The sequence below is a fragment of the Patiria miniata genome, unplaced genomic scaffold (assembly GCF_015706575.1).
Source record: "Patiria miniata isolate m_02_andy unplaced genomic scaffold, ASM1570657v1 HiC_scaffold_22, whole genome shotgun sequence".
NCBI classification, from domain to species: domain Eukaryota; kingdom Metazoa; phylum Echinodermata; class Asteroidea; order Valvatida; family Asterinidae; genus Patiria; species Patiria miniata.
Window position 1 is genome coordinate 2,033,381 of NW_024037061.1, and position 17,103 is coordinate 2,050,483.

Sequence of the window (17,103 nt, forward strand, 5' to 3'; positions counted from 1 at the left end):
TCGAAGCACCCAAACCATCTCAGGAAGATACTGAGAATGCACCAGGGAGTCCTCGCATTGAAATACCTCAAGCAGATCGTGAGACAAAAGAGGATTCTCCAAGACAGCCACACAAGCCCCGGCTTTTGACCCGCGCGGAGAAGCTTGGAATGAAGCCAGTCCTCTTACTCAGTCCGGGAGTCCCTCAACAGAGACGCCAGCGGTCCAGTAGTACCGTCACCGGCCGACCTCCTGCCGATGCGATCGGCCCTTGCTCCACGTCCACCCCGGACAAACTCCTTCGACCCAACTCTGTGGTCCCGCGCGTAAGAAAGATCTCAGCGATGAGCCACGCAGAGTTTATGAACGATGCCATAAGATCCAAAGCCTACGGCATAACCGATCTTGACTCGCCTTCAAGCGGTGAGGAGGTTTCAGTGCTGCTGCCGTTGCGGCCCCACACTGCGGGTGGGGCACGAAAGTTGCACCGAGCTCTCGCCATCACGGATCAAAAACTGGATGTGAGAATGCAGGCTTTCTTGAAGCGACCGCTACCGGGAGAAACAAAACACAACTAGGTCATGTGCGAAGTGTTCTGAACACAGCCACAAGTTAAGCGATTCTGATGCCGTATCGACCTGGATTCAAAAGTCTCACTTTATGCCATTATTTATAAATCACGATTACTCAGTGACTCAATCAGTCAGTCAGGCAGTTAGTCTAAGAGTCAGTCAGTCAGAGACTCAGGACGGAAAGCTGGCCCTTTGGGTCAGGCAAAAAACCTTGATAACAATACCCATTTGGAGGGATAATGTCACACCCTAAAATAAGAAACTTTCAATTAAAGTGATTTTTTTTTCGAGCATTATCTTTTCAATGAGACATCGAATGCTAAATTTGGTCTATGACAAACGACCGATTGAGTCATACTCAGATTATGAATTAATAGGATTAATAGAGGCATGCGACTATAAATAATTTATAAAAGTTTCAAAATTTATCTCAACAGACTGTCTCTATTCCCGAGTCGGCCATATCGAATTAAGGTAAACTCTTCATTTATTGAACTTGCGAGTAGAAACGAAAGCATTGAAATACAAGTAAGTTTCAAATTAAAACCAGTCTGCTCTGGTGAATAATTAAAAATTGGTGATAAAACATATAATACTTTAAGCCACATTTTAAAAAAGAAAAAAACGTGAGGCTTGAAATGCACTCCAATAATGAAACAGTCTGGTACCGTACCATTCAACAGTATACAATTTATAAAATGGATTCGGGGAACACGATCCAAAATGGCTGCCTCGGGAATAAGGTCTATACATGAGATTGTATTTCAGTATTCGAGTGTGTTTCATACTTGATAGTAAACGGTAGTGTGAAGTAGGCCGGTTTTTTTTTTTTCAAAAACAAAAATATAATAATTCTCTCCCTTTTGGTCGGAGATTGATATGTTTTCCCCATAAAATCATATATTGCATGCCTTTGATTTCTATGGAATGTTGTAGAAAGGTGCATTATAATGCATTATAATGAAGGAAATTATAGAACCATCGAATACATTGTACTGTTGTTTTTTGGTTTTTTTACCACTAATTCAATTCCTTCCGTATATCTTTGTTAGTTTATTTGTGCATGAAAATGAGTCTATGACCAACCACTACAATGAGCTATTCGCGCAGTACGCGCGACGTGCGCGCCAGTCTCAATACAAGGTATGTTGTATAGGGACATACCACAATATAGAAAGAGTGTTTTTTTGTGTGAAAAATATGAAGTAAAATTGATAAACAAAATCGTTGGAAATGTATAATTTTTTACTTATTTTGACTTTTGGACCGAAACTTTTTGATATTTTCACCAGCTCGGGTAAATACCAGCATCCAGACTCCAAACGGTCTTGAACATAGTGTTTAAAACCGGCCAAGCACGCATTTATTCCCTTATTAACATTTCAAGGAGATGACGTGAGCAAAGAAAAGTGAAAAGAGAACTTTTCAATTGAATCAATGAGCTACTGTTTAAAAGCTCCATGCTTTAATTGAAACCAGAACAAGTGTCTCATTACTGCCGAAAAATTAAGGAAGTGAATATTTGCACATAATTATGTGTAATTTAATGGCCCTTTTTGTTGTATAATTGCGCATGAGAATAATAGACCTACTGGAGTAATCAAGCGCAAACAGCCGATCAATTATTTCTTGTTGTCTCGGGAATTATCTTAACGACCCTGGCAATTAACCGTTACTGGCGCGCATGGCCATAAACTAACAACGACTGTAAATGGGTTCAACCTTGGCCTTGGACGTGCCAATGGCAAACCGACGAAGTGAGTCTGAAAGACATAAAAGCGTCTTGCATTTATCCAAAAATTAACCTTCGGAATTATTATCAAAAAGATTTCTTGGATTGAAGATAGGTACTGGTTCTAAACACCCAGTGTAACTCATCCGTCTGGCTTGCTATCATTTAGAAGAAATTAAGAAATGTAGGTGATGTTTTTAGAAATAAAGAGTGTGATTGACGCCGAAAAATCCTTCTTCGTGATCGAAGGTTGTGCGTGTTTTTTTTTTCACTGTTTTTTTTTCCCAGAAAACTGTAATATCTACCGAGCTGATAGGGTCTACAGGTTAGGTTTTGAACGTTCTACTGTGGATTTTGAGTGGTGTTATTATTGGAAACGAACAAAAATGCATGAAAAGCAAATTATCCTGTAGGTGTCTTTAAGCGACGCTTCACCTTTTGATTTATAAGCATGTAAACATAGCACAATCGAAAGTCAACTTGTATTTTAAAAAAAGAAACATGGCGGTGCGTCATTCTTAATTTTGTTCCGCTGTCGCTCTTACCTGTATTTTCATTTGGTTTTCTTTTCTCTGCATGTTGTCCAAGCGATCTCGGCAACTTTCCCACTTACTATATTCTGCAGGATTGAAACCCCATGCCCTCTATATTCTTCATGGTTTAATCTGCAAAACATCAGGTTAGAAATGGAGACTGATTGGTTTTGAAACGACTCAATTACACCGTCATGATATGCCAATTTAATTAAATCAAATGCATCAAATAAATATATTGCCCATTAGAGCTGGCAGTTAAATACCTATTGTAACTTGATGGTCAGCGTGGGAAAGAATGACGCGCTTCGCCGCATGAAACAACCCTACCCCAAAAAAGTTTAAAACATTCTTGGAGCATATACAAAGATACATAACAGTTGAGTGGAGTGACTCTTTTTTTACAAAGTGCATTGTGTAATAATGACCTTTTACGTTCGGCTGACTATTAGTAGGCCTTGCAAGTCAATTATTTACAGTAATTACAATGCATCTGATGTGTCTATTCCTATGACCATGACCCCTGGTATTTGAAAATTCTGCTCATTAAAGGGGCTGTCTTGTCCTGCCTGTGTTTCGATGGAAACACAGGGGCTGTCTTGCCTGTTTTACGACAAGACGAATCATCCTGAAGTCATATTTCATCAAACATAGCTTTTCAAGTTGGGACTGCCAACACAGTACACACATATTTTCAACAAATGACAATGATTTTTGATATTCTCCCAATTTGTGTCAGTTTTGATTATATAGAAATTTGTTCACTTGTCGTAGGTCACGTTTTGAATAAAGACAGATCCTTAATTCGAAAATTTCCCTTCAAGATGGCTGCCTTCTAGGCCTACATGGTCCATATGTAGTCCTGAATTTCGAGCAATGAGGGCGGTGTACTACCACGCCATTTTGTGTGTAGTGAATCCGAGGTCATTGACGCAGTTTACACTGGCTTTTGTACAATTCAAATATTATATTTTTATCTTTAACTTTAATATCAAATTAAAAGTACTAAAATGACTTTAATGAACGACATTTTGCTAGTGTTTGCACCTACAAAATGGCGCCCACATTCGCTCCCCCCCCCCCCAAAAAAAAACAATTGGCCAATTGCACTGCACCTACGTGGCAGAGACACATTAGAAGTTTTTGTTGCGGAACACTTTCCCACTTTCTCTAAACTTATAGACCTTTTGCGTGACGGCCATCTTAGTATCCCAGCAAAGCAAAGGCATTGCCCTCTAAGATGGCTGCCACACATGAGGTCGATGTCAGTATAATTCCCATCGCGGTTCACTGTTCAGCATCTCCTTGAAGGAACACCCTACATCTTGTGTGTTTCTTAAGCCCCTTTCAAGGATGGGAGTAGCAGCTCATTCCTTTGTATGTTGTCATTAGTGATAGCGTAGTGTTCCTGTCGGCACGCACTAATCTGCTTAATATAGGCCTACTTAGTCTTGCGAGAGGTCCCAATGCGCCGTACCGCTGAGCATTGCTAAATTGCTAATCATAAGCCAGGAATGTTTATAACACAAAGGCCATGTCTGGCCCACACACTCCTCGACACTGAAGCCAGAATTCCTTTCACGAGTCCAGCCGTGAAGATATGCCGTTATGAATAAAACGTCTGCTCCTTGCTCTATGATACAATGCCAATGTCAGATAAACCATTGCTGAACTCAATTATTCAGCACACAAAAGATTTATTAGTGCCGTGGCGTGTAGCGCACGTACTGTATTTGTAACCAACTTTTATTTACGGCCATGGCTGCATTTTATAGATATCTTGTATATATAATTGTATCCAAACAACTTTGTCTACTCTCTTATTTACTCCATCCGTCCGACTGAGACGATTCACAGTGAAATATTCTCATCTAAAATTAGAACGATTTTCATTCCAAATCTTTTGATCCTTTAAAAAAAATTCCCATAAGGAAATTAGAGAGTACATGTAAAATACAAAACTGTACCAGAACTTTAAGGCCCGTGCAAAGAAATGTGTGTTCAATGCAATCCTGGAAAATACACCTTTCTGTCCCATTTAACCTCATTTAAAATTTTTGTTTTAATACATTTGGTAATTTGATGCCTTTTGGGTTTTTACACTCATACGAATTTCCACATTCATGAGCAAAACTGTGGTGTCATTCCGGGCAGAAACCTCAATGTTGCAGCTATTTCAGTACAAAAAAATGCTGGAATTGTGATATTTTGCTGGCGTAATTTTTGTTTTCCTTGACAATTCGTGAAGTACATGGCAGCAAGCCAATGAACCCTTTCTCACAAATATTTTTCAATGAGCTAATTTGGGGCTCACAATTTGAACAGAAAACCCCTAAGCTCAAGTGTCTTCCTGGCGTGGCATCAGAGCAACAACGCCCTCAGTTGTCCGGAATTGGAAAGGCATGAACATTTTAAGAAATGTTTAAAAAAGTGCAGTTTTCAATAAACTTTAACAAAAAAAGTGATGTCAAGTAGTTTTCACACATTCTAAGAGGAGCAGAAAGTTGCACGAAATGGGTTCCTAAGAAAAAATGCATTGCTTGGACCACTTAAGAGTATAATGTACCTTGAAAAGCTTGTTAATTGTCAGAATTTATACAAAAATATCCATATTGTGGAATTTTCTAACAGGTATGAGTCAAGATGAGCATTTCTATTTTTCGAATGAAAAATTTACATCCTGTAAAAAATGGGGTCAACCGGAAACATTCAAGCCGCCTTTTTGGCGGTGCGTTCATTAGATAACTGTCTCCTGGTTCCGCTGCGTGTTGTACAGGTCTGGCCTTGAATACTAAAAACCACCAGCACCAACGTCACGGGCACAGAAACGATACTATACATTGAACAATGCTGCGACTACCACCATTGTTGCGTTTTCGTTCGGTTACGCATGATCTTCACTAATTCTGTATCGCCCCAGGGCAATTACTCTGCGTGCGAGGCGGAAAGGTCCACGGTCTTTTCATGTTGCTACGTCGATCATAGGGTTGAAAACCATGTTGGGGAAAATTTTTAGAATGGTAGTTCCCTGAAATTCGGGGGTGATGAATGCATGTGCATGTGTTTGGTGCATGACTTGGGAGAAGTAGAAGTGTCGACTTGGTTTTGGAATACATGTACACATGTATATACACGTGTATACACTGTATACATTACACGTGTTGTGCTGTAGGTCTATGTGGCTGAGACTGGATTTTTTTCAAAGACCCTCTCGAGTGATATAACTGGCTGTGCTTTGGGAACAGTTAACTATTGAGTGGCTGGGAAGGTTCTGAAGCTCGATCGGTTCCTGTTACTGCGAAAATACATTGTTATTTATACAGTGTGTATAGAACTCCATGAAACGCTTTGGTAAGTTTTGGTTCCTTGTCATTTTCTTTTTGCTGGACCCAGGTGAAGCTGAAAAGGCTTGCCGACTTTCCATGACTGACTGAGTCATTGACCGACAGACTGACTCAGTGAGTTACTGAGTATAAATGGAAGTTCTAAACTGAGTCTTTTGTCTTGCTGGCTGACTCACAGACTGACAGACTGACTGACTAACAGATGGCTAACTGTCGAGTCATCGACCGTAAATGTTCTAAACTGAGCCATCTAATATTAATTATTGACCACAATGTTGAATTTCTGGGCTATGTATCCCATCTCTTAAAGCTTTTAATACTCGATAATATGTTACTAGTTTACTGCCGTCTATCCCAGTTTCATGAAATTTAATGTAAAATGTGTATATGGCATTACGGGGGCAAAGTCTAAAGCTACTTGCGACCTAAAGCCTACTTTAATCTTTAAAGAGTTTGCATTCTTAGGGGAAGAGTGCAGCTGCAAAGTACTCATCATTATGTACACAAATTGTTTACGCTCCTTATTTATCAATATAAATGCTTTAATCCATCCTGAAATGAGTTCCAATAATGTGTACATATCGGCCCACACACCACCACAAATAAAATCAACCGAATGGCGTTTAATGGCGTTTCATGATTTTTTTTGCAATACTAAAAGGACATTAAAATATAACTTCCTGTAGGCCTGCGGTTGTTCAGTCTGGTGTCGATAATGTATATTCTGAGACGCCCGCTCTAGCGTTGCCTTGTACTGTGGGAACCAGACGCAGGCACGGGTCAAAGGTCATATCCCCTTGAAAACAGCGACGCTGATTGGAGGAAGATGACACTGAAGTCGAGAGATAGAATACGGCCGGTCTGGTTACAGTTTTTCCTAAAAACAGTTTCCCAGTCACGTAGTACGATTCTGTCAAATACATCGTGCACTAATGACCCTGTCACCAAGCTTTTTTTCATCTGCTGAAAAATTATTTTCGCGAAGAAATCAGATTATTGTTCTTTGCAAGGTAACTGCACTATATTCTTCTACTCTCCATCCACTGTAAGATCTCTGTTTTGTGTAGACAAAGGCTTCCACAGGAACGACATAATATTTGTTAGGTTATAAACCATATAAATCTCATACAAACAAACGAAAGCGACAGTCGTATTCAATAGTGTGATTCTAATAATGCGTGTCGTTTCCCCACAGTACATGTATGTTGCAAACCGAGTAAGTGGACACACATGATTAGGTTCACTGTGAAGGTTCTTTTTCCCTGCATTATATTACCAGGACAGTTAAACAGTACCATAAGCACATGGATAGGCTACATGTGATGTGCGGGGTTTAAATACAGTCGGCATATTAAGTTCATATCATATCACTTCCGTTTTCAGAAGTATGAAAAAGGACTTGTTGGGCTTGCAAATGCCCCCCCCCCCCCCCACACACACACACCCATACTTGTTTCACATGACTAGTGTGGACTTTCCATTGCTTTCGTGTAGTTAAGAAAAACCAGTGAAAAAACTCATTTTTCTCAAACTGTGAAAACTCTTTCAACCCAATTTTTTTTCTATGATTCCCTTTAGTGTTTCTCTTCATTCTGCTACAGATAAACCTAACCCAAAAATGCCTCTAAACCTGTTTTCCAGAAATGGGGAAACACTGTGTGGACGTGGGGCAAGTCCACACAACGTCGGTGCTACCTACATTATGTGGACGTCTTTTGTTCGGAAGTCCACACTGCGTATGTAAGACAAACTCACCCATACACACACCCAAGTGTGTATGAACCTGCAATCCCAGAACCCCTATTGTCCCTCTTTTTGTTTGTGCTCTAATAATTTTTTTTCCTGATAGGAAGACCTCTCATTTGTTTTGTACACGATCTTCAATTGTGGACCTTCGGGAATTGGGGACCCTATTGTCCTCTATTGTTCAACGTCCCCTATTGAATGCCAAAACGAGCTCAGGTTTGTTTATGGTGTAAATCGAGGATTTTCTATTGCTCCTCATCATCGATCTTTAGTTTATTTTTATTTTTTTGCAACAGCTCTCGTTGGTTTTGTACACGTTTTCGAATCAAGGTCGTCCTCGAGTTGGTTCCTGTCCTCAATTACTCAATGATGCTTCACTTAATCAGTGTCCTCGATTTGCACCATAAACACAGCCGACACACAGCTCGGAAAATGTTGCAAAACTATGTGAGTCAAAATGAGAGTGACCGAGTAATAAAAATAAATATAATAAAACTAATATGTGGGTCGCTCTATTTTCGCTTCATTAAATAAAAATGATATAGGAATAGCGTACATGTTATTGACTAGTAACTGTGAAAATTTCACGTATTTTTGGCATACTCCAATAACAAGTTATTCATATTTTTATAGAAACACAATTAACTTCAGCTGTCCACCACTGACCTAAATACCGATACACATCGATGAATACCTTTTATAAATACAATGAAACATGGAGATTTTCCTACCTCCATGAGTTAACGAAAATTTGCAAAGAAAAACCGACAAATAATACCATCATTTCAAAAAAAAACTTGATTGGTTCCTCGTACACAAAACACAACATCTTACATTAAACAAAGATGTTTCAGTCTTGACTCGAATTATTAAAATCTTATTTGTTTTGAATGCTTGTGCGTAATCTCTAGTTCTCACTCATCTGAGCAGCTTCAAAGCATTTGTCATTCCATGGACAGCTTTAAAAATGGGTTCTTTCAGTAAATCATGCATAACTTCTGATAGCATGGATCAATTTCATGAATTTGTTTGTTCACATCAGTGACAGAACATGCTCGTTAAGTACGTATTTCTTTGGTCTAACAAATGTAACTGCTTTTTATAAGGGGGGGGGGAATAACCCGGGTCACATTCTGTTTGACTCACCCTGTACAAAAAATAAAGTCCAGAAATTGCAAATACTTCTATAGGGGAACACTGACGATATGGTAAAAGTGGCACTGGAGGACTGGGAAATCCATTATCTGTAGGGAGAAAACCTTATCTTCTTGACCTGCCGGTCCCTTATGAAACTGAGATTCCGTACGCGTGCCAAGGTCAGGATTTGCCGCGAGTTCGACCCACAAAAAATCCGACTACAGCGAGTTCAATGTTTGAGCGAGAACTTTAGTTAACCATAGTTCGACCATCTTCGATCGAACCCACGCTACTAGTCTACTATATGACGCACGGAGCCCACAGCGTGCTGCGTTTAATTGCTGGTCTGAATGCTGGTTCAAATCCTGGAGGGAATTTTACATTTTTTCCCTAAAGGTGAATTTTCTTCCCTAAATTCTGTTTAATCAAGTTCTGATGATCGATATAATGAAATTCAGCCTTTTCTTCTCATTTATGACTCTGGAGGGTTTTGATTAGGGAAATTGAGTCCGAGAACCATTCCGTTTATACCAACTGACGTTTATACCAAGAACCATTCCGTTTATACCAACTGACGCATGCGCATTATTGATTGCAGAAAAAGTAATTGCAGCCAGGATCACGGGAAGCCCCGTGATGACGTGATGACCGCATTTTGTTATTAAAGGAGACGTTCGCACGTTGCTCCTAGTGCGCAGGCGTAAGGTACGTCACGAGTCAACCACATTTGTCGAACATAAAAAACATTGTCCTTGATTTAACCTGCTCTAAGGTTATGAGATCGGAAGATTATCATTTTGACCAACAAAGTGATCCTTTTGTCGATAGGTTCTATTGACCTCAGGCGTCGGGCCGCGTGCACACTGTGCGGTTAACAATGTCAAGGTTAAAGTTGCTAAAAAGCACTCGGATACGGAGGCCGATGCAAGGACCGCAATCGGGGGGACAACAAGTGTTCCCTAATTGTGTACACATCAATTGAATGCTGTCTGTGATGAAAAAAATACTGTTACCCTTTTACTTCAAAATCGTGAAATACCACTTTTCTTTCTCAAACAAAGACTGTTTTGATGATGGACCAAAGCGCGTATAGATAATACACACTGGCGCCAACACTTGGCGTGCACATTTATCCATCCTGTTCGTTTCAAGGGATATACACCAGGGATTCAACATTATAATTAATTAACGAGGGCTCTTGATGATAACTTTCAAGTCACGGTCGTAAACAAATAGGGAGCGTTTTTTTAAATGTATCAATAACTTCAAGTGAGTCAGTCACCATGACTAGGTTTTTATTTGTTAGTACACAGCTTCACATCAGTACACGATTTCAATAAATTTGTTGAAGAATGGAACCGTGGTCAGTAGCGTGTGTTTCTTTGTTAGCGTTTTTCTTCAAAATGGTAATATGGATATACATGAAACTGTAACTAAATATGTCCAAAATACCAGCATATAACATATTTCATTTGCACTTGTTTTTTATAATTGCTACATATTTTTAATATTTTCTTTAATTCTGACTCACCCTGTATATATATATTACATGCATGATTAAAGGGGCCCATACAATCCTTGAAAATGCAGTCAATTGTGTCCAACTTAACCTTATGTTCGATTTACGTTCTGCTATTTTCAAGGTCATTTTGGTGATTTTGGTTTTTTTTATATTATTGTGAATTTCCATATTCATGAGCAAAAGTGGGATGCCATTTCATGCAGATACCTCCATGCATGTTAAAGCTATTTCAGCACCAATACTTGCCAGAATTTTTAATATTTTGATGTCGTGAATTTTGTTTTCTTTGGTGATTCGATATGTTGCGTCGGTGCATGGTCGTAAGCGAATGAGCAACCTTTTCTCTCAACTGTTTCTGGTGGGTAAATTTTTGGTTTTGCAAACAGAAAACCCCTCAACTGAACAGTGTCTTCCTGAAATAACATCACAGCAACAGCGCCCTCAGTTTGTCCGAAAAAGCATGGGAATTTTTTTTAATATTTAAAGAAGTGCAGTTTGCAATAAAATTGATCAAAAAGGGATGTAAAATAGTTTTCATACATCTAAGAGGAGCAAAAGTTGCACAAAGTGTGTTTCTAAGAAATATTAATATCATGGACGCTTTTAAACAGCGCCCCCTTTAGTCAGATTTGGTCCAGCAAATTTCCGAAGCTGATGGTTCCCGCCCCCTCCCCACGTTAACATCAAATCCATGAGCAGCGTGATACCCATAGCTATTCTTAACCCTACATTCGGTTTATTGTGTTTTCGTTGCGACCAGACGAGAATAAATATTCCGAACAATAAAAATGCATTTCCCCAAAGTTTAATATATGACCCAGTCCACATCATTCGGGTAAACGATATGCATTCATGAGTATCACGACAGTCCAATTTGTAGACCAAACAATGCACCAGATATATCATTGAAAGAAAATTGAGTGGAAAAATTGTTCATCATTTTTTTAGCGTCGTGCCCGTAAATTGCGCAATGTGTTTTCACATAATTACATTGTTGGACGCAATGGACCGTACACAGCCATAACAGTGCCCAGCTTTCCATTAGGCGATTAACTTGAGTTTGAGTATGTAAACACCGCCAATCTTGGACCTACAATCCTGGCCAAATCTCGCTGGGCCCCCAACCCCCTGTCCCCGCTCAATGTTGTCTCTCATTGCGCGGTGTGTGCTCCATCAGCTGGAGAGAACAACATTGACCGGGGAGCGGGGGAGTGGTGGCCGTGGGAGGATAAGGTTATTTCCAAGTGTCCCAACCATTTTGGCCTGGATTGTCTGGTTGCAGGGAACAGTCTACGTGCCATTTGGTTCACTGACTTTCCCTTCTTCAACTTAAGAGGCACAGTATTTGTCTTGTATGCGAAAAAAGGCCCACGCTTTTATTTGTGCAGCTAAGGCAAAAAGGGCAAATCGTAAATGAACTTGAAATGGACATTCAACTATTGTTTTCAAATTGAATTCAGCTTGCGTGGAACTTAATGACATCAAGTCAAACGCAGACACGCAGCTGCTTAATGCGCCGCGTCCTCTCGGGTTGGAATTTAATTCGTTCCGCTAATAGCGTCAACGCAATTCGCTTCGTAAAACCACCAAAAGCCGACACGATTATCAGATCCAATTATACTCCGTTTTGTAATCGCACGCGAGAGAAATTCCCCGGAGACCAAGCTGGGAGGAGACGTTCTCCAATTCCGTTTTCATCGAGATCAATAATTGATGGGAATAACCACTCGGCTGGGCGTGTTTCCAATGTAACGCAGTGTTTTGTGTTGAAGATTAGTGGCGGATACTGTGCTTAATATATCTTTCCACCATACCGTTAATTTTTTTTTTTAGAGCGAACACCGGTGATGGAGAGGCGGTTGACCGCCGGTGAATTTACCCGGACGGAGCACGTGCAAACGCGGCCAAGCACCGGTTGAACTTTCAATTAGCGTTTAAAACTGTTTGTACAGTACATAAAGGTTATTTGATCTCTGTTGGCATAGGGCGTTGTTTTCTTTAAAAATGTGCAGAACAAAAAGTGAATACGATGCAGAAACTGACACAAGTAGGGCTTACATGTACATTATTGTATTACTTTATTTTCATACTTAGTTTTGCACTTCACGGATAGGACTTCACGAAACTAACTAGTCAACACTCCACTTTTTGGAGAGACACGCCCTATTGGCGACGGTGTTTTATTTCACTTTTGTTCTTCTCCTTGGCAGCCCTGCACTGTCCACGTTCTGTCTTTCGTGTGTAGTGTTTAATTGGTTTCTTATTGTTTGTATTCTTTTGTTTTAATATCCAATTTTATGTATTTATTGTGATTTTAGGTATATAACCGAATAAATTATTATTATTATTAACAGAATATCTTTATTCTTCAAGATAACGAAACTAAAGCGCACGTCACAATGGTCCAAAATAAAGTGTTTCACGTTAGAATTACTCCGGTCATCAGACCATGAGTTATAATGGTTTTATTTCTGGTAATAAAACCAAGGATTCCTCAAAAGTGCTCTAGCCGCTGCAGCTCGCAAGCCTGAAGAAACCTAGAGAGGAGACAATGCGAGTTTTAGAGGAGGGAAGGAAAACCCCAGAATATTTGTGGGGAAACCCACGGAATCAGGCAGGGACTGAATAAACCCATTCCACATGTTGGCCCAGGCGGGATTCGAACCTGGCATGTTGTGCGTTGATTGTACACTGCAGCAGCTCGCAATCTTCGCAAAAATCTAGTCTCGACCCCACAGGTATATATTATACTCTTTGGTAAATAAAAGCGATTGTAGTAAAGTGCCTTGCCTAAGAAAACAAGCACCATGTTTCCCGTCATGCTTCAAACCCACATACCATGTGGATAGAAAATGACATAAAATTGAAATCCTCCAGACAATTTCACCGAATCGGTCGGGAACCGAAAAATCAATGCACCACATGCCGGTGCGGCCCCGGGCGAGAATCGAGCCTGCGTCACAGAAGCTTAGGTGAAGCCGGCGCGAATCCAGGTGGGGTATTGAACCCCCCCCCCCCCCCCCCTGCTATGGCACTCCAAAGAAATAACAATCACTGCTCAGATAAAAAAAAAAAATTACAACATAGAAACTCTGACGGGCCTGACACCCCCTCCCCCTGCAAAAAAAATCCTGGATCCGCCCATGGAGGGGTAACTCCATCCACTGCACCCGGGCTGCATTGGCTGCCGATTAAATGCGTTCAGATGAAAATATTATTTTCCGACAAAATCGGGGGCAGGATCTGGATCTGGCGGGAGTTCTTCGAGCGAATATCGAGTGATTTCCCTGGGGTTCGAAGTAGCACGCGAGTGCAACCGGCGAACCTCGCGTATAATTATCGACGGTGCGTGTCGAGCGCAGGTTTGCGTGGGTTGTTTACGGACAACCCTCATCCAGTTTGGACCGAACCGGGAGATAACATTCTCTTAAAGCTGTAAACTCATTAGGTGAGGCATTGTTTGGTATCCCTGGGGAGAAAAGGGGAACAGTCATTGGATGTTTTGTTGATTTTCTCCGTGCGTAGCAGTCTAATAGTAATGGCGAAATCAATCAATTTTGCTGGAATATTTTTTGCATTTGTGACAACTGCCTTTATTTTTTTTTCTCTGGACTTAATAACTTGTGAAATGGAGCAGAACTCGCTAATGCTGATTAGTTGTATTTGTCAAAAGCGAGAAGCACAACGGGTATATCTACAGGGCTTGATATATGACAGCATTCGTTTCAATAATTGGTAAAATTAATTTGGGAGGTTTCCAATCAATTTGCGAAAGCACCTGTCCATATACTGTTAGTGTATTGTTATTTTGTACAGGTTGAGTCAAAAAAAAGCGGAACCCAAACCCAAAGAAATGTATTTCATATTCAATAAAATAGGTAGCACCGAAAATAATTGTGACTGGTACGCCAATTTAATAAAACTACTTTCAGATGAAAAAACAATTACTTCAATTGCTCAATCCGTAATTCAAATTATATCACCATTTAAACGAAATGACCCTTCAATCAGTTTGATCCAAAAAAAAAAGCAATTTATTGTGTGTCCTCACTGTTTGGAACAACAAAGAATATGACACAGAATATTTGCTTGAACAACTGTAGTAGGCTACACAGTATCTTTATTAACAACCCTGCTTTGGCTATATAACAATATGATTTATAAAATCCACTGCTTTTTTTAAGGATTTTGTTAAATATTTTCAAATTTTAAACTGAGGTTTTGTCGCTGGTGATGTTTAAAGACAATTGTAACGACAATTCTTGATATCGCATTTTTGGATAGAGTTTAGGGTCATTTCGTTTAAATGGTGATAAAATGTAAAGGGATTTAGCAATTGAAGTATTTTTTTTTCATCTAATAGTAGTTTTTTGATTGGCTTTACCAGTCATAATTTTTGGTGCTAAATTTTTTTAATATGAAATGGATTTCTTTGGGTCTGGGTTCCGCTTTTTGTTTTTTTACTCTCCCTGTATGGTGAAAATTGCCTTCTGGTCTTTATGGCTCATTTCTGTAGGTAGGTTCTAGATTAACGGGAAGAGCTATAAAAGCTCACATGCATTAGATATTAATAGCCTGTTCCCTATACGTAGCAACACCATTCCCCTATGATTGGAAAGAAAAACCCAGTTGCTATTTTTAATCAACGGGAGATCAAAACATTCTTTCTGGGGAAAAAAACCCGCCAAAAAATGTCCGGGTAGTTGATAACAGCATTTTTGGAAGCACTTAACGGACAAAGCTATTTGCACTCCACCGTGCAAATAGCCAGTAAATTACCCATGTCGGCAGTACGATTGGAAATTATTATTAAAATAAGCGTCGCGCCGCAGATTCGTATACTAAAGACTTTTGTTTCATGATATGAGCTGACATGATATTCGGGTCAAAATCCTCTTCAGTGAAAAGTGAAAGCGAGTCAGCGATCGCACTAATTCATTAACTAGTTAATCATTTAACAAAATTGTTACAGCTGGGCATCTTTTTCTTCTTCAATTATCTACAAATTTACCATAGGTCATCCTAATGGTGTTATTATTATTACTTTTTTTTACGCTCAGTTTTCATAGACTCTTCAATCGGACTATGATTGATTAATTTTTAATTCGGCACAAACCTTATACCTCGAGCGAAAACGTTCTTCCCTCGTTAAAGGCAACTGTTCAATGGGTAGATTGGTTTAAATTAGGGTTTAACAAAAGCAAAAACATTTGAATTTTGCTGGGTTGTGCGTTTTGATGATGTGTAACTGCACGCTGGTGTCCTATTTAAAATGAACCTGCGTGATTTTCTATCTCTTTACCTTTGTATGGATTGACGCATGTCTATTCTTTGGGTTCTTCGTTCTGAGACATGCGCAGTGTGGACACGAAGTCCATTTTCACATGAGGTCTAAATGCCATGATGTATGTGATATGCACCAATTTCTCAGTTGTAATTAAAAGGAAACAATCAACGTTTCCTGTATTTTACGAACACTGTGAACAACAGTTGGATAAAACACTATTTTAAGCAATTGTTTTACCCAACGTCGATGTGAAGTTATACTTCATTTTTATTATATATTTTTTTCGGGAAATGAAACCAAAGATTCCTTAAGAGTGTTCTGGGCACTGTATAGCTCGAAAGCCTGAAGAAACTTAAGGAGGAGACAATGAGAAGAAATAACAGTTTTAGAGGTGGGAGGAAAAAACCCAGAAGAACATTCTGGGGGAAAACCCACGGAATCAGGTAGGGACTGAAAACCCAGGTCACAGCGGTGGAAGGCGAGGAAAGTACCGCTACGCCAACCTGACTCCCGGACCTTAATGTTTCAGTTTTAGTTGAAAGAAAAACAGGGAACATTTCCTATATTTCACGAACACTGCGAAAGAAAGGTTGGGTAAAACACTGTTGGGCAAAGTTATCACACCATTGGTATGAAGTTACCTCATTGTTGGTTAATCCGGAATAAATATTGGCCGACTGTTGGGAAATGCCCAAGATTGTACGCAGTTGGTATATGTTGATTAACCTTGGGCAAAATACCAACCCATTTCCCTGACATTTGTACGTTGAAGTGTTTGCGTCTGGCCCGCGTTTATCTCCAATGACAATCCATTATGAAAAGATCCTACGCTGTTTGTCGGTCTGATGTCTGTCTGTCTGTCTGTCTGTCTGTCTGTCAGATGGCTGTGTGCCGTTTTTATTGTAAAATGCCTATATAAGGAGTGTGTCGAAGCACAACATATAAGGTTGAATGGAGAGACTTGGTGCTTAAATGGTATAAATATGCCCCGATTTCACTGTCCACTGAAGTCATGGTTGGCACGTGAAAATGATTTATTTGTTTTGTTTTGTTTTGTTTTGTTTTGTTTTGTTTGTTTGTTTTGGAAAATTTGTTTCTTTCCGACTGTAAATTGTTAAGTATTACAAATTATCTCTATGAAAACACTCCAAAACGTATCGATATAGCGCAAAACATAAAGTTGATGGCGAAAAATGTGACAAAATTGTCTAACCAAATATTTCCACGCCCAACTTGGGGTCAACATGCAAA

General features: G+C 39.7%; 1 protein-coding gene across 1 annotated transcript in view; it reads left to right on the plus strand.

Moving 5' to 3' along the window:
* Positions 1-6,047: 6,047 nt before the first annotated feature.
* Positions 6,048-17,103, plus strand: part of LOC119730617 (metabotropic glutamate receptor 8-like) — a 30,620-nt gene continuing 19,564 nt past the window's right edge. Inside the window, exon 1 of the mRNA XM_038203603.1 lies at positions 6,048-6,167. The gene's annotated coding sequence lies outside the window, so the exon portion shown is untranslated. The remainder of the gene's footprint in view (positions 6,168-17,103) is intronic.